We start from the raw sequence: 18696 nt of genomic DNA, 5'->3' as shown, positions 1-18696 counted from the left end.
TATCCACAAAGCGTTCGGGGCTCACTCAAGAGGAAATATGTGGTGGGGGCCCCACTTCTAGTGAGCCAGGGGTTGGCTCTGGAGCAGAGAGGGAGACCCTGAATCGTTTTCTCAGCTCTGCCAATGTGGTCCCATACCACCTGCCTCAGGGGAGGAGATACCAGCTCTCCTCTTGGAGCTGAGTGTGGCTCAAAATAGACTTGACTGAGAGGAAATGTGGCTGAATTAGAAATGAGAATCCATGTAACATACCTAGGCCAGTGCCTGACATACAAATACTCCGTAAAACTTGGCTGTCCTTATTTCCATGTCTACAATGAGCATGTTACTAGAAAAACAGATCTCAGGAATAGATGAAGTAAGGGTGCCTGGGAACCATGGTTTGACTTCAGTGGGACATTTGTAAGAGCAAATTAGGGGCCTCCTAAATGGGAACGGAAGGAGTCAAGAATTTGTTAAGAGAAAGAGGAAATGGAAAGAGTGTTTCCCTTGTGGGAACCACGGGGTTAAAAATGGCGCCTCTTTCCAATGGCTAAATGTCCCCACCCCCCTGCTCAATGATAAGCATTTTGTTCCCAGCTGTTTAGAGCAGCATTTGCCAAACAGTGTTCACAGAAACTTTGTGCAATGAGATAGTTATAGGTGTTCCACTTATGCACTTTCAAGTAGCCTGTTCTGGATTTGTCATATGCATTTGCACCATCAAGTTTATGATATGTCCTGCAGAAAAGACTTCTATATCACTTGGCCTACTAGCATTCTCTAAATATGTCTATAGAACCCTTGCAGAGGAGTGGGGACATCTATTATCATCCTGTCTCAAGAGAAACAGCATTGCACATTTAGTGACTGTTGATATGGGCGCAGTTCTGGGACCAAGCAGTTCTTTCAGGGGACACTGTTCATCTCATAACTCTAGGCAGATGGACCTAATTTGTCATAGACCCAGCAGTGTCCATTTTATAGAAGATCTTCAGGGATTGAGCAGTAGTTTGCAACTCGTTCTGAATCACACATCCCTCATGGACACAACCCCCTGCCTGTGTCAGCCTAAATCTTCCTCCCGCATTTCCCTTCGCTCAGAGGACCCTGGGGAAAGTGCATGTCTTAGCACTCAGCCCTCCGTGCTGTAGGCAGTGGCATGTGTCCTGAATACTGCTGAGACGAGTCTAATGAGTGGTGAGATAGGGGAGGGAAGGGCACATATCCAGAGTGGATGCCAGTGGTGGGTCCCCAGCCCCTAGATACCCCTGCCCAGTAGTCCTGGGCTTTGGGACCATGTGGTTCCCGCCACCAGATGAATGGTTCTCTGAGGTGGTCACAGGGGTGCCTGGAGTAGAGATGCCCAACTGCTGGTGTGCTCGGGGCTCAAAGTGTGGTAACAGAGAATTCTCGCTGGTCATGTAGGGTGCTGGCCTAGGTGATCAAGAGTCCCTCTTAGACTCTGGGTCAGTTCTGGGGTCAACGGAAGGAGCAGGGACAGCAGGACAGTGTCTGCCACACTAACGTGGTTAGGGCCTGTGGTCAGGCGACCGGGCTTGGAGTCAGCTAGTCTGGGCTCCAACCCCGTCTCTGAGACTTATTGTGTGACTTGAGGCACATCACTTAGCCTTCTCTTCCTTAGCTGTGACACAGAGATGGTGACAGGGCTTTTGATGGAGATGGAGTTCAGTAGTGTAACAGGAGCACATTCGAAATATGAACAGCTCCCTGAGCACCGGCAGGATCTAGCAGAGCTGACACCAGCTATTGCCCTGAGCAAGATCAGCGAGACACCTGCTGGGCAGCAGCCAGGGGCTGGGGTAGTGGACATTTATCAACCTGTATGGATTATTTCAATTTCAATATTTTAACATCCCCGATGGCCTTATGCACCAGCTGAATAACAGTCTGGACTGTACATAGAATATTCAGTGCTCTAACGGGCTCACAGTAGGCATTAAATAAGTGCTGGCTCTCCTTTCATACTTCTGCACTTATGGTTAATCTAACCTGGCAGAAAAGGTTATTTTCTTTCCTGAGGAAAAGAGCCATCTCTGAGGGACAGGGGTGGCTCCTGTGTGTGTGTGCTATCTCACTGACATGCATCATATCTGCAACAGTATAGCTTCCTCCCCTGGCCTCCAGATCAGCATGTTTGATGAACAGACAGGCCTAATCAACTGTTTTGCCAGCAAAGAGACTCACTGCTGCTGCCCGTCAGATCCTGGAGCCCAGATGGTCATTTCAGGTGCTGAGCGAGGTGGCAGGCAGGAGAAAATGGGGGCTTCAGTCTGGCAGAGCTGGGAGAAGTGCAAGGGGTGGGGGGAGCGGGGACAGATTTTTGAGTCACTCTCCTGCTGCCCAAGGTATAATTATTACTCACAATGACAGTTTGATTAGGAGAGCAGACCAGAGACTACAATTCTCATTCACTTCTTACCTAGGCACGCGGGTGGATTGATGGGAGTGCGGGATTTTGTTTCCAAGCCACCTCCTCTGTAGGCTACGGGTGGACAGCAGAAAGGGCCACTCCTCTGGTAGTTGCTGGATCTCCCAGCTCTGCTCTTTTCCCAGCATCAAGGTGATGGCTGCTTTATAATAAGTCAACGTGATTGGAACTAAGATCAACCATTTTCAACATTGAGGCAAGATGAGCCTTCTCCTTTCTCTCTCTCTTGGCGACAGTGCACTAATATTTTCCTCCTCTCCATTCCCTTTCTTCCCTTTTAAGTGCTGAAATCCACCCATGCAGAATCTAGAACTTGGAAGTAGGTTTGATTCTTGTCTTGCAGGCCTGCTGTGAATTCTGCCTGGAATTTGGGCTTTGCTCTTCCTGGGAGGTTGCATTTGCTGCCTGTGTGAGACAGTCCTCCTCTGGCCCTGGCCACCTGGAACATCAGATCCTTTTCTGATTTCTAAATTGACAGAGCTTGTTGCTGTCCCCCGCCCGCCCTCCCCCCAACTCGGACCCCTCCGTTTCCTCCCTAACTTCAAGCATATCTCTGCTCTCCAGGAACATTGAGTGTGAGAACCCACTTCCCTCCCTCCAGCACGGTTTACACACTCCCCACCCCAGTGCCTGCACAGGGCAGGTCACAGGAGACCTGACTCCACCGCCTTCGGATGTGCTCCTACCAGCACCCAGTCTCCTTCCCTCCACTACCTACATAGGCACCGGCACTGCAGTACAGTGATGCCCACTAGGCAGGTATAAGTGGCTGTCCAGCTTGGACTCCCAAGCCCCCAGCTTAGTGCAGGCAGCAGCCTCTGGCTCCGCAGTCTGTCAGCCTGGTTGCGTGGAACAGTCAGGAGTCAGGAGACATGGCTCCAGTTTAGATCCTTCCACCTGCTAGCTCTGTGACTTTGTGGAGGTCTCTTCTCTCCTCCAAGCCTCGCTGTTCTCATTTGAAAATGAAGATACTGGGTCACTTAGAGAAATACTCGGCTTGTGTGAAAATGCCCCATGAAACACCACCAGGCACTATCCCTGGAAAGATGCAGTTTCGAGTCGGAAAGATGTGGGTTTGAGTCTTGACTCTTGTCATTGTCAATCTGTGTGCCATTGCCAGGTTATGGCCTTAGTTTTCTCCTTGTAACTTGTTCTAGGCATTGGTTTGATATTTCTCCCCTCTGTCACCCCCTCTCACTCTCAGGGTATAGATTTCTTTCCCCACATTTGAGGGACTATATCTGTTCTTCATGAGCAAATAGTCTGGCAGGGGAGGTAATACATCAGGATAAATAACTTAAGACAACATGGGGCTTATGGTGCCATAAAAGAGGCACCATTAAAGTGCTATGAGGTCGGAGGACAGAGAGATTACTTCTGTCTAGAAGTCTGGGAATGCTTCCTGGAGGAAATGGCATTTGGAAAAGCTCTGAAAGGATGGGTAGGAAATAACCATAGAAATTTGGGTTGGTGGTTCTGGTCAAAGAATCACGTAAATAAAAGCAGGGAGGTGGGAAGGCCTGGTTTGAATGACTCATTTTGGGTGGAGCTAAGAGTGTCTAAGTGAAATAAAGATAAGGATGCTAAGTCAGATAAGGCTTGAAACAGCGCAGCTGAAGGGTTTGGACAGTGCTGTGAGTGCTGCAGGGAGCTAGTGGACTTTATTCTGAAGGCTGCAGGCTGCTTCTGAGATGTCAGCTGGGTGGGGTCAGGGCATGAGCCGGGCAGTACATCTAATGTGGGTCCAAGAGAGAGCTCAGCATGGCAGGAGTGGCAGGTAGGAGACGATCATAACGGTCCACGTCTTCAGAGTTTGGATAAGTTATGTAATTCGGGATGACTGGGGAGTCCTGGAGGTGTCTGCTGGTCATTTGGAGGTTTCTACCTTCCCTGAATTGAAATTGGTCCTTGATGAATTTAAAAGATTACAGGGTTTATGGGAGCACCCAATTGTTTAGGTTACATACATAATTTGCATTTTCCTTAACCCTCTCCTGTGTTCTCAATTCCCAGACTAGCCCTTCCCCGTGGACCTCATGTTTGCTAGGTATGCGCTAAGTGTCAGCCTGTCGGGAGGTCTAATGGCAGGGCAGCCTCCTTGGGAATCGGGAGCAACGCGCACTTAGCCCTGCCGCCTCCCGTCCCGCCCCGTCAGGTCGGGCTCCTGGGCCCCGCCTCCCGCCGGGCCCTCCTCCCCTGCTGCAGCCCCCTCCACTTCCGAGAGACCGTGAGACTTTCCAACGCCGGTCACTCTTCTTGAATGCTGCACATCGAAACTACACTTACCGTTTTCTCACACCAAACCGTGTCCCTCTCCAGGCACCCCTCCTGGTCTTGCCGCTGTCATTCTAGACACTCAGGTCAGAAACCTGGGAGTTACCTTCCCTGTTCTCCCCTTCTCTGCACATTCTTTCTTCATGTCTCACATTCTTTTCTTTCCTTTTCCCAGCCCTACTCTAGCCCCAGCCTCTGATTACCTAACATCAGCCAGCATCAAATAAAAGCCTCTCCCCTTCCTAACTCCAGGTCCCTCCCAAGCTCCTGCGCCTCTGGGCAAGCCTAGATCCCTTACATTTACTCTTCAGTGCCTGTCGCAGCCTGACCTCTATCTTCCCTTCTAACCCGACTTCCCCGTGCTTCCCGAACGAAGGCCTTCTCTCCAGCGAGCCTGGTCTGCTCACTGGTCCCCATCAAACCTTTGCCGCTGGGAGCCAGCCCTTCCACTTTCCCCAGTCTGACTCCCCACTGGAGGCTCAGGTCGCCACCCACCCACTGGGATACATGTTGCTCCTGCTGCCGCCTCAGGGCTTCTTTGCTGCCTCTGCTCTTTTTATCAGCTTGTTCAGGTGAGAATTCCTCCTGGGCAGGGAGATGTTTTCATTTTGCTCTCCTTCCTAACTGCTTCAAATTCCAAGGACAGGTAAGTCCATTCCCTGCCTTCTCTCATCCTCATTCCCTATGCTGGTGTCACAGCAGCCAGCTGGGACAAAGCAGGGAACACATTCTCCCCCAGGCGTCAGGATGCGCCCTTTCCTGTCTGGCAGTGAGGAGGTCTAGAGCTCAGAGAGCCGGAGTCAGCGATTCAGAGCAGAGGCTCTAGATCCCTTTACTAAGCTGCTCTTGTGTCTCTGTAATCCATCCAGCCCTTGCCTTCCCCTTTCCTCACCCTCCTGCTTACTGAGCTGAGCGACAGGAGTAAGACAGGGAGTAGGAAAAAAGGCAGGGCACCGTGGTGGAGGGCAAAATTGCTTTGGGAATGCAGAAGAGAGGTGTGCAAGGCAGAGGCCGGCAGTGTTTAGTAGCCTGGACTTCGGCCTCACCATGCACAGGCGTGGGGCTTGCCGTGGTAGCCGCGCTCAGCTGTCTGGCGCCTGCAGTCCCAAGGTTTCAAAAACACTTAGTCCACATTGGCTCTTTTATCTCCATAGGGTGGCCCTCTATTGCCCCCAGTGTGCCTCAGAGCCCATTCCTTCTTCCTTTACTTGACTGCGTAGAAAAACCCTTCCTGCAGCTGTTTGCTAAACACTTAGCTGCCAGCGGGTGTTCACCCCCAGGGAGAGTTAAGGGCCAGAGAGAGAGCACTGCCCCAGACTGGGCAGCCCAGGCTCCGATCTCTGGCTGCTCTGTCATCTGTCCTGCCACGTGACCTTGGGTGAGTCACCGGGTAAGCCTGGTCAAGCCTCCGGTTTGCATTTGTATCTGCAGTGAGTGATTTGGGGCCTTGTTAATAAGTGGAGAGCTTTCTTTAAGCCCTGGATCTTTGGTGAAAGCCCAGTATGTAAACCAGGTGAAAGTAGACCCTTCCAGGGTTGAATCAGGGAGGGCAGGTGCCTTCTGTGCAGCTCCAGGGGCCCAGCTCATCTTGGAGCCTTTCTGGGCCTCCAGTTCTTGAGGTCCTCATTGTGTGTGATGGGGGCCAGAGAATGGATCCAGATTTGAGTGGCTTCAGTGAAGACTGATCCTGCAGCGAGGAGCCAGCTCGGGGCCCGAGGTGCTCTGTGTTGGGGTAGGAGGTTGTTGTGTACGGGACCGCCCTGAGAGCAGGTACATAATTTTCACCTCTGAACAAATGCATGTTTACAGAAAGATAGCCCAGAGCTTCCATGTGAGCTCCAGGGAAACTATGGCTCCCTAGATATTAAGAATGGCCCACAAGGTTTCATAATCAGTTTTACAAACTCTGCATAGAAGTAACCTCAAACCTGAGCTCCGTTTTAGCTCACATGAACTATGCTGTAAGTTCTGTTGAGGTCCAAACCATTTCTGAACTTAGAGTCAACATTGTAGCCCAAGGACACAGCTGGTGCTTAACACACATTTGGCATTTGATGCACACAACATGTGCCTGAACGTGTGTGCCTCCTAATAAGGAGGGATGGCTAAAAAAAAAACTAATGTGAATATGTGAACACCTTAAAGTAATGTTTAATATGTTATTTTAATGACGTGTTTTAAATCACTTACTGTATAAAATAATATATCAACTTAAAAATAAGGCTTTTCCCAATTCTTCCTGTTTATGGAACATTCAGCACTTCACTTGCATCAGTGACATCAGTGTCCTCATCGCTAGACCCATTTTCTGAATCAGCTGTTCATGTTCTGGCTTATATCATCCCCCCTGCAGTCTGAAGAGAGCTGGCTAGTTCTTATTAATCCAGGAGGCATTTATTAATTTTTTTAATAATTGCTTTTTGGAGATATAATTCACATACCTTAAAATTCACTCTTTTAAAATGTACAATCTGGTGAATTTCAGAACAGTCAGTCGTGCTGCCGTCTCCACTGTCTAACTACAGAACATCTCCACCTCCCTGAAAAGGGGCCCATCCCTTTGTGGTCACTCCCTCTTCCTGCTTCCCCCACAGCCCCACTGCAGCCACTGATCTGCTTTCTGTTTTTGTGGACTTGCCTATTCTGGGCATTCTATATAAATAGAATCATGCAGTACTGTGAGCTTTTGTGAATGACTTCTTTCACTTAGTACAATGTTTTTAGGGTTCATCCATATTGTTGTGTGTCAGTACTTATTTCCTTTTTTATTATGATGTAATGTTCCATTGTATGGACATACCACATGTTTGTTTATTCTTTCAATAGTTGGTGAACATTTGAATTGTTTCCATTTTTTGGCCATTATAAATAATGCTGCTATGAACATCTATATACAAGTGTTTGTGTGGACACATGTTTTTATTTCTCTAATTTATTCCTATATAGGGGTATAATTGCTGGGTTATGTGATAACTCTATGTTTAACTTTTTAAGTAACTGCCAAACTGCTTTCCACAGGAGCTTCACCATTTTACATTCCCATCAGCCATGTGTGATGGTTCCAATTTCTCCCCATTCTTGTCAACACTTGTTATCATCTGTAGTTTCGATTTTAGCCATATTAGTGGGCTTGGAGTAGGGTTGGTCTCGCTGTGGTTTTCATTTGCCTTTCCCTAATGACTAATGATGTGGAGCATCTTTTCATGTACTTATTGGTTGATTGTATGTCTTCTTTGGAGAAATGCTTAATCAAATCATTAAAAAGTTATTTCTTTTTGATGTCCACACTATAACCACTTAGTGTGTTGCTTTTTAAAAACTGATCTTTCAAATGCTTGTTTACAACAAAATTCAGCATTCATAATTGAGGCTCTACCCTCAAGAAAAGTTACCATATCTATATTATAATACTGTGCTTGCTTTCTTTAAAAACCATTTCTATTAGGTGACTTTTGTAAGCATCCCAAACTAGCTCTGATTGAAGTGGTATCAGGCTAATATTTTTTTTCCAGAATAGTAAGTATATTTTTGTTCAACATAGGGTGGTTGAGAAAGCAGCCCATAATATAAAAGATTCTGTAATGGCCAGAACATAAACTTGCTCTTTTCTGATAGGTAATTTGGACAGGGGAAGGGCTTCACCTTATATTCAAGCATATGTAATAACATAAGGATCGATCAGTGGGTGGATGGCTGGATGGAGAGATGGGTAGAGCAGTGAGTGAATGAACAAGAGAAGGGAAGCATGCTGGTGGGCCAGTCAGTCAAGCAATCACACCAATCTACCCCCCTTTCTTTCCTCCTAATTCCCACTGAGAAAACCAGCATCATCAGTCTTTCATTTATACTAAGTAGAACCCTATGTAAAATTGTTTGAAAAAGAGGTTTGCAGTTACTAGTCAGAAACAAGACGCTGTATTTTTTGTTGTCTGGACTATCTTTGCTGTCTTCCTTTAAAATGGGAGCACCTGCGTCTGCCATTTCCTGGGAGTGGTTGAGAAGCCCGAAGGTCATGGGGCATGACTGGAAGATTTGATTCAGGGTTATAGGTCACAGGAGCAGGGCCTTTAGGGGCGTTTTTCTTGGGGTTTGTCCTGCTTGGGCCCTGAGTCCACAGCCGCCCTTCCCAGCAGCCTGAGGGCTGCTCGTGCCTCTGTAGTGGCCGTGGCACCCGAGGCCTTTCCTTCTCCTTTCTCTGGGGTGGGACGTGGGGATCCATCTCACCAGTCACATTCACTGGCGATTCACCCACTGATTCCACAGACAGAGACACCTCCTCCGTTCTTCTGTCTCCTCTCAAGACACATGTGAATGGAGGGCAATACCCTGGAGTCAGGGACGAGACCGAGGGCAGGACAGAGGCAGACCAGCAGGCAAGAGGGCAGGAATGGAAGCCGCGGCCAGGCCTGGGGTCGAGTGACAGAGGCAGGGTGCGGGCTTGGAGAGGCAGCTTTCAGGGGCTTAGACCCTGGAGGGGAACAGCAGCAGGCCGTACTGCCCTTCAGAAAGCCCTTGGCAGCCACAGAAAGGCAGGTCCCGTGAGGCTTACTCTGCCGTGTGTGTGGCCGCAGCTGGGTTCAGGGAGCCAGGCCCAGTGAAGGGAAACGTGGCCGGGCTGCCGTGGCCTGGAGTCCCCGCTGTCGGCTTGGGTGTCACAGCATGCGGCCCACACTGCCGGCTGGCTGCAGGGCTGGTCCCGGGGAAGAGGCTTCCCGCACCCGACCCCTGGGCAGCTGCACGCGGTGGGGGTGGGCGGGGAGGGCAGTGAGGGGCTTGCCCGGGTGAGGGCGACCACCCCGCCTCAGTGGGGAAGCACGCAGGGTGAGGCGGTGCTCAGTCTACTAGAATGATGACTCCATGAAGAGGGCACTGTCTGGGAAGCAAGCGGGCAGACAGGCACCTACTTTTGCCCCAAGAGTAGGAATAGGGTTTTCCGCAGGACTATGGAGCAGTAGGGTATCCAGGACTAGAAGACTCGGTGGAGGGGGAGGGACTGGGTGGAAGACAGAAGCTCACCTCCCACCTTCCCAAAGCACATCTCCTCCCCGAGCTCTTGGCTGTACCATCCTTGGGGGCCAGGCATGTGTTATCTTGAAATAAAGTCATTTTTCACGGGCACACGCCTTGCTAAATGGAATGGTGGAAGGCAGAGCCCTTGCCTTATGCCCCTTTGTCTCCCAGTCATATTCCGGCAAATGTCAGGATGTGAAAGCTCCACTCAGTAAACATTTGCTCATAAACATTTGCTCAAATCTGAGGACGTTCTAGGGAAAAGGTCTGAGGGAAAACTATGGATTTCAAGATGGTCTCCAAGCCTGTGGAAATGCGAGCATCAGAAGAATGCAAAGAGAAACAAAATACACAAAACCTCATAAGCTGCTAAAAGGGGCTAGTGGGCAGGGGACTTCCTTGACAGACACACTTTGGAGAACATTCTGGGTGGAAACAACCCAGATGCTCCACTGTAGCTCAGAGCGGTGCCATCAGGATCACCTGCAGGACTCTTAAAAACAGATTGCTGGGCTCCAACTCCACAATTTCTGATGCATCATGTGGGTGGGGCCTGAGAGATTGCATTTTGGAAGTTCTACAGGTGATGTTAATGCCACTGGCCCAGGGACCACACTTTGAGAACCACTGGTGTCAAGACAATTCTGCTACTTACGGGTGTAGATTAGAATCCCCTATGTGTGGTCAGACCCAGGCAGCCACTTCTTCCTTTTTAAAAATGTTTTGGCTTGCTTTGTTCTTATCACTCCAATAATGGCTTTGATGCCCACCCCGGTGGAAATAGTTACCACGTCTTCTTGGGCTGCAGTTTGGAGCCCCAGCTTTCTTCCTCCCAAAGCGCCCTGAGGCTTGGTGGGTTTTCTCAGCCCCTGGCCTTTTCCATGGTGTTCTCACAGTCAGGACTCCTGGGCTTCCCAAATTCCCACCTCGCAGAGCCCTCAGGTCCTAACCCGCATGCCTTCTCCCCAGCTCTGTCTGTCCATCCTGTTCCCACAACCCTCTTCCTGACTCTGATAGGACTTGCCTTCTGCCTTATTTTACTGTTGATTACCTGTGTGCCCTCTATTGTAGCATGGGCTGCCATAACGAATACCGTGGACTGGGGGCCTTAAACAGCAGGCATTTCTGTCTCACACATCTGGAGGCTGGAAGTCTGAGGGCAGGGTGCCAGCACAGTCTGGGAAGGACCCTCTTTCTGGTTTGTAGATGGCCACTGTCTTTAATTTATTTTATTCTTTAACTTTTTCCCGAAATATAGTTGACATATATTATAATGGTTTCAGGTGTACAACATAGCAATTTGACATTTATACACATACAGAAATGCTCCCCATAGTGAATGTAGTTGCCATCTGTCACCATCCCAAGTTCTCACAATATTATTGACTATATTCCCCATGTTGTACTTACCATCTCTGTGACTTGCTTATTTTATAACTAGTAGTTTGCATCTCCTGATCCCTTTCACCTATGTTGCCCATCCCTCCATCCCTCTCCCCTCTGACAAACAGTAGTTTGTTCTCTGTATTTATGAGTCTGTTTCAGAGGGTTTACTTTGTTGTTGTTTATTTGTTTTGTTTTTAAAATTCCACATACAAGTGAAATCATATAGTATTTGTCTTTCTTCCCTGACTTATTTCCCTTAGCATGATACCCTCTAGGTTCATCCATGCTGTTGCACATGGTAGGATTTCATTCTTTTTTATGGTGGAATAATATTCCACTGGGTATATGTGCAGCATCTTCTTTATCCATTCATTCATCGATGGGCATTTAGGTTGCTTCAGTACCTTGGCTATTGTAAATAATGCTGCAGTAAACTTGGGGTGCATATATCTTTTCAAATTAGTGTTTTTGTTTTCTTTGGGTAAATACCTAGAAGTGGAATTACTGGATTGTAGAATAGTTCTATTTTTAATTTTTTGAGGAATCTCCATACTGTTTCCCATAGTGGCTGCACCAATTTACTCTCCCCCATCAGTGCCTAAGGGTTCCCCTTTCTCCACATCCTTGCCAAACTTACTATGTCTTGTCTTGGAGATGTTGGCCATTCTGACCATTCTGACTCATGTGAGGTGCTGCTTCACTGTGGTTCTGATTTGCCCTTCTCTGGTGGCTGGCGCTGTGGAGCATCTTTTCGTGTGTCTCTGGTAGACAGCTGCCCTCTTGCCGTGTCCCCTCACGTCCTTTCCTCTGTGCGTGGGTAGCAGAGAGAGAATGAGCTCTGGATGCTCTTCCTTTCCTCACAGGGGCAGTAAATCTGCGGGATCGGGGCCCACCCTGATGGCCTTATTCTACCTTCATCACCTCCATTAGGGCCGTATTTCTAACACAGTCACATTAGGGGTTAGGGCCTCAACACAGGGGTTTGGTGGGGACACAAACGTTCAGTTCACAGCATTGCCCTGCCCAGTTAGGCTGTACCTCCCAAAGGCCACCGTCACGGTGCCTGTGCAGTGGGTACTGTGGAAGAGGCGCCCGGTCAGTGTCTGCTGGGTCACAGTGAAGGCCTCAGAGCCAAAGCCAGACAAACCGAGACCTGTTTGCTCCAGCCCTTCCCGGCCTCTGCTTCTTGAGATCGGAGCCACCAAGGCCGAGGAGGTGGGTGGAGAAGGCGTTTGCTGAACCCCGTCCATGACATGCTGTGGCTGGGCGCCAGGGCTGTCCGGGGGCTCATCAGCCTTGAAAATAGTTGGATTACTAATCTGTATCTCCCAGGGAGCTGCCGCCCCCAGAGCCGGATTAAGAATGTTTTCCTCAGGCCAAAAACGTGCTGCCTTTGGCATCCAAGTCAGCCTCAGGAATTTCATTTTATGATGAGCCCTTCTCGTTCCTTCCCTTGTTCTCCTTCCTGTGCACGTGCAGATCTCCCAGTGGACGTACAGCCATGCCCTCCCTTTGCCTCTAAGGCACCCAGATGACTTCCCAACAGTGTGCATTCCCCCAAGACTGTCTTTCAGTTCTTACTGTTGTACCAACTCCTCTCAAATGAAGCCACTGAGGTCCCCCAGGTGGCTGGCACCCCCAGCTTGAGGCCCCACATGAATCGCCAGAGCCGCAAAGGACCCAGGCCACCTCTGGGAACAACTGCCCTTTGCTGTTTATTTGCAACTGTTTACTAACAAGGTCACCCTGGAGGGGACCCGCAGCTCACAGAAGTGCCCAGAACATGTCATAGGTAATCCCCTCTCCAGCCTCTACTTTGTTAACCTTGTGGCCTGCCTCCTGGACCTTTTCCTTTTTGTTTCCCTCTAATTCTCAGGACTAGAGGAAGAGGCCCTAGGTTTGGAGAAAGGAGGGCTAGACTCAGTCCTTGACCACACCTTCACTTCCCAGGAACACGGCAAGCCCGTCTTTGGGTACCATCCCCCCATCCTCCCCTGCCCTCCCACTGCTCCAGCACAAGCTGGAGCCTGAAGTTATTGCTCCTTTAAGCATGGAGCAATCGACTCTCCAGTGGAGACAGAGGAACACCCAGCTCCCCCACAAGCCACTCACAGTCCATCAGCGGACAGCGTTCGTAATGGGCAGGAGCTATGCTCAAACTCAAGGTGTGGCTCCTTATTTCTCTGCCATGTGGACTCAAGCAAACTTAACCTTTCTAATCGTTGACTTTCCAAGGGCCAAATGGTGATAATAGTCATGCTTTCCTCAAAGAGATACTGCAAAGATTAAAAAGAGACATGTATACAATGTTATATACATAAAGCACTTGCATTGGTGCATTGCACTAATAAGGACTCACTACACTCAGCAATTCTTCTTCTCAGTGGCACACACCACCAGAAGACAGGAATATGTGTGACTGAATGTCGCCTGGGGCCCCTACCTGTCTGTCTGGTCACCCTTGGCAGAAACCCCAGTTCACATGCAGCCTGCAGTGTGTGGGGTCCTGCCCTGGGTCTCCGCCAGTTCTACACTTACTCCTTGTGCTCCTCATCTTGTCGGACCCCATCACACCAAGAAGTCCAACCACATAGAAAGTTTATGATCTTGTGGCTTCACTTAGGAATGGAGGGGGGAAGCAGAGCGTCATGGAGAGGGTCAGATCCCGGAGCTCTCGCCCTGTCTTTGCTCCCCTCCCCTTCCTCCTTTCTTTCCTGCCCCTCCTTTTCCAGAGCAGTGAACACCTAGACCTGCCCGGGCTTCTCGAGCCTCGTCTCCTGCCTTAGTGGAGCATTATCCTAGTCTGTTTGGGCTACTATAACAACATACATTTATTCCTCACAGTTCTGGAGGGTGGGAGCCCAAGAAGGCACTGGCAAATTCAGTGTCTGGAGAAAGCCCACTTTCTGGTTCAAAGACAGTCTTTTGGCTGTGTCCTCACCAGGTGGAAGGGCTGAGGGGGCTCCCCTGGGTCTGTTTTACAGGGGCACTGATTCCCTCATCACCTAATCACCTCCCAAAGCTCCGCCTCCTCATACCATCGCACTGGGGGTTAGGGTTTCAACATTTGAATTTTGGGGGGACACAAACATTCACACCTCAGAAGGCATATTTCGAAACACAGTTTTCAACCTGGAGGAATTCTGTTTTCCTCCGCTAAGGGAATAGAAATCTCATCATCTTTTACACAAGTTAAAACGAAGATGCTAGTCCTTGGGGTGGGGCCACTGCCCATGCTGACATCTGGGTGAACCTGAGGGGTGAGAGACAAGGCGGAGGTGGGGTGCTGCCCAGCGCCGGGCCTCAGAGTGGCTGCTGTGCACGAATGGCTTGGAGGACGGAGTGTGTGGGGACAGACGCCTATTCTCCTACCTGGCAAACGGAGCTGGCCTGGATTCGTACTGCCTGTGAACAGAAGCGGGTGCTTGTCCCCGACTGCAGCCCTGACATCTTGATGGTGGGACTTGGTAACCACTACAGGGGCTCTGCGATCAGACAAGCCAAGAAGAGGCAGACGTACTCTGTTACGTACGGTCGAGCCAAGCGTGACATGCGAGCAGAGCCCATGCCAGAGCTGACACACATGGGAAGGCGAGTCAGGTGAAAACATAACAGCTGCTGCGGTGGAGGCCCAGAGCTCGTGGCCCGGAGGCCTCCACGGGGCCTTGGGCTGCGCTGGGGGACTTGGAGAAGCAGGAGAGCTCCTGCCAGTGGCCACAAAGTGACTAAGCCTGTCTAACGCACCCTACGAAGGCGTCCAATCTCCTCAGTCCCCAAAGTGGCATCACCTCTGACACCTTTGCCACAGGAGCTGTCTCTTCTGCCCGAATGCCCCTCCTTCCCTCTTCTTATGGCCCTTGAAGCCCTCCTCAGCTGCCCCCGCACCACCTCCATGGGCCCTTGCCGGCCTCCCGGCCTGCAGTCGGAACAAGTGGCCCTGTCCTTGCTTCTCTCCCAGCTCCGGGCCTCGAGGGACCGTGGGCACCCTCCTCCTTCAGACTCTCAGGGCCCCGTCAGACAATCTTACCTGCTTTTTGGCAGACTTTCAGCCCCATCCAGTGGCGAGGCAGTGTCTGGCGTGCAGTAAGTTCCCCACATGTCTTGTAAAACTCCATTCCCTGCAGTTCTGAAGTTAAGGAACCTGATTCAGCTATGAATCTGGTCTCTCAAGACCATGGCATGTCTTACAGGTAGTTTGCCCTCTTGGAGTTTCCATTGCTCATTCACGAACACGGAAGAAAGAGCCCAAGAAGGGCTCTCCGGATCCTTATTTTTATGCTCTTCTCACAGAACTCCTTGTTTGCCACTGGCCATGCTGCTGTGACTAAAGGGGGAAGGTGATGGAGCATCTCCTCTGATCACAGCAAAGTGGGAATCACAGAGGGCCAGAAATGCCCCTGCTGGACAAGGAATTCCTTGGGGAAGGACGGGCTGGCCTGCTGAAGTCATCTAGTCCACACTCCTTCTCATGGAGAAAGGCCATCTTGCCCTTGAGCACCTGTGGGCCACGTCTCATCCAGAGAATCATTGTCGAAGAACTCTTACTGCTGGAAGGTTCTTCCCTTTGTTGACTGAACTCTCTCTGAAACTCACCAGCTGTTGCTCGAACCGCTCTGCAAGCAGCCCGGAATAATGACTGTTCTTCAGTGTGACAGCCCTCAGAGAGAGGGGCCCCCCACCCCAGTGTTCTCTAATCCAGTTCTCTAAGAAAGAGCTGCTTCCCCTCTTCCTCCTGTGGCACGGTTTTCAGATGTGCTCGCCGCTTCTGCACACGTGATTTTGTCACCATCTTAAAATGTCACAGCCGGCAGTGGACATAGCATTCCACAAGGCCTGAGACCTCCTAGCAGGTAGTTCCCACCTCTTCGTGACTGTGGGCTACTGTCTTTCCCCTCTCTAAATGGGCCTTTGTTTTAAAATATTCTGCTAACTACACTAAGTAAAACCCAGCTATAAAACCCTTTAGCTTTGAACTCCTTGGCCTGGCTTTCACGGTCCTGGGGCTCCTGTGCAGTTCTTCTCTGGACTACTCTCCCAGCCCTGCTCCCCACCACTCTTGCATCAGCCAGGCAGGGCCGCCGTGACAAATACCTCCAACAGGGTGGCTTGAACCACAGACATTTACTTCCTCGCCTTCCAGAAGCTGGTGCCGCAGGGCTGGCTTCTGCTGAGGCCTCTCTCCTTGGCGTGGCTGCCTTCGCCCCGTGTCTGCACGTGGTCCTTCCTCTGTGTGTGTCTGTGTCCTGATCTCTTCTCGGAGGCACACCAGTCATACTGGATCGGGGCCCACCTAATAACCTTAGATTACTTTAATGACCTCGTTAAAGGCCCTGTCCCTGAATACAGTCACATTCTGAGGTCCTAGGGGTTAGGGCTTCAATGTTTCAATTTGGGGGACACAACTCAGCCCTTAAATGTTATTTCATGGTCATCAAGTTAAGCTGGCTTCACCCTCCTTCCTAGAACATGCCTGTACCCCATCTCTTGTGCCTTTGTTCCTGCTGCCTCTTGCCTAGCCTCCCCTACCTCTCTTCTGAGGCTGTTCTTCCAGAAACTGTCATGCCACACCGTTGTCCAGTCTGTTTGGGTACCCACAGTGATGGAGAATTCCCTTTCTCCTGAGCCAGCCCATTCTTCACGCTGCAACAGCAATCCACTCTAGCAGCATGGACCCAGAAAGGCCTCGAATTTCACACACCAAAGGTGCTTTTCCTTCCAGTTCAAATAGAATGTTCTCCAGATAAATAAAATTATCACTAGATGACATGAGTACCGTATGGGGGGAAACACCCTGAAATAATCCAGGTTATTGAGAACTAGGGACACTTGATGCCTGAAACCTGTCTACTCTGAGATACTGTTCTCAAGGAGAAGTTTTAAGCAGAACTCGGTCCTCTTCCTAGGCTGTGAAAACTCAAATGTTTCTTTCCTTGTTCCCCACAACTCAGGAGGATTGCAATCTCCTCCACGTCCCCTCTGCAAGACAGGGCTGTCCTAAACTTCACCTGCCAAGATCCCTCAGTCAAAGCAGACTCAAGAGAGCCTGCTTGTCTTTCCACTCCACTCTGTCCCTCTTCCCCAGCATGCACATACTCGAGCACACACACCTCCTAGAGCTTCAGCCTTGCATATCTCATGCTGTTGCTTAGCAACCAGGAAGGGAAGTGCGATCACACCTCCCAGCACTATCCACAGAGCACACTGCAGACAATACAAGCAGTTCTCTCTGCAACTAGAGGAAGGTAACTGTCAGAGGTGGCCAGCATTATGCTCAAGAGAGATTGGCTCATCATCCGGGGGCCCAAATTGGTTGCTGCTTAGCTTCTACTTGGCATTGGGCAATGTCTTTGCGGGGGTGGCTGGGTAGGTGGTTCTTGAAGGGCGGATCTCTCTGCTTGTACTTGTTCTCAGGATGCCTGTGATGCAGGCAGGGCAGCTTGCCGAGTCCTCTCTGCTCCCACACAACCCTGCCCTGCACAAGCCTGAGTTCCCCCTCAGCCACCACGTTCCCTGCAGGCCCTCCCATTTGGAGGTTCTTCAGTGTTCTGGCACTGCTCTGCGTCCCCCTAGCCCTCACCGCTTGCAGCCCTCTTCTTCTTCCAGCCCCTGGCCCCTCTACTTTCAGATGCTCCTCCGTGCTGCTGGACAAGCCCCAGCTCCTCACGTCAGCCCTGTCCTTCCCCCACCTGTGTCCCTTACATTCCTTCCATCCCAGCCTCAGACTGATGGGCAGGGTGTCACCCAAGGGACTGAGGCCTATCTCCTGCTCTCTGTTGGTGTCCTGATCATTACGACGTAGAATTCCTGGGTGCCGTGTAGCATGAAATGGTAGAAGAGGTGAGAGAGTCTGCAGTCTTGAAGACATCTATCCCAATTCCAGATCTTTTATGTGTGTGTGTGTCTTGAGTATGTGATTTAGGTCAAGTTTCTTTGACCTTTCTAAGTCTTTATTTTCTAAGGGGATTAGAGTATTTGCCTCTTTGAGGCATCCTGACAATTGCATGAAGTAGCAAATAGGAAGCACCCAGCAAGATGCCCAGCGTACAGTTGGAGAGCTCCCTTCCCGCCCCCTTCCACCCTCCCTACTGCTTTACTCTTCCTTTGGAACCTGCTCTTCCTCAAGTGAAAGCCAGTGTTTGGCTGGATTCTCAAGAATGCCAGGCTGGGAGACCAAGGGCCAGCTCCAGGTCTGCCACTCAGCACCTCTGATCACGGGTCCTGCGCTCAATAGCCCTGAGGTTCCTTTCATCCCCTTGTAAAATGGAGGTGGGAACACCGGATTTGTGTAATGCACAGAGTTGCTGAAAAACTCAAAGGAGATACTATGTGTGAGTATCCTACATTTCAGGGGGTTCTGTAACTTTTAGAGGTAAGAATTACCTTGGACAACCCTGGTGCCTTTTTCCCTCCTATAAAATGAATGCGTTAGATTCCAAAATGTCTAAAGCCCCCTGAAGTCCCCAAATTGCAGCAAACCGAGAGAGCACATCACCTGCCCTCCAAAGGCCTCTAGAGACAGAACGGAATCCTTCTTCACAGCCAGCATGTGTCTGTGGAGGTAAGAAGCCATTATAGTAATGCTTCCACTCCCTAAG

General features: G+C 50.2%; 1 protein-coding gene across 7 annotated transcripts in view; it reads left to right on the top strand.

Moving 5' to 3' along the window:
• Nucleotides 1-18696, top strand: part of PTK2B (protein tyrosine kinase 2 beta) — a 122362-nt gene that overhangs the window by 13489 nt on the left and 90177 nt on the right. Inside the window, exon 1 of one of the 7 annotated variants that reach the window (XM_057507485.1) lies at nt 5029-5277. The exons of the other annotated variants lie outside the window; for them this stretch is intronic. The gene's annotated coding sequence lies outside the window, so the exon portion shown is untranslated. Of the gene's footprint in view, nt 1-5028; nt 5278-18696 lie in introns of those variants that run through there. 7 annotated transcript variants of the gene reach the window in all.

Source organism: Manis pentadactyla, chromosome 1 (genome assembly GCF_030020395.1).
Source record: "Manis pentadactyla isolate mManPen7 chromosome 1, mManPen7.hap1, whole genome shotgun sequence".
Classification (NCBI taxonomy): Eukaryota; Metazoa; Chordata; class Mammalia; order Pholidota; family Manidae; genus Manis; species Manis pentadactyla.
Note: the sequence above shows the minus strand (reverse complement) of the source record. Positions and strands in the feature narration are given on the sequence as shown.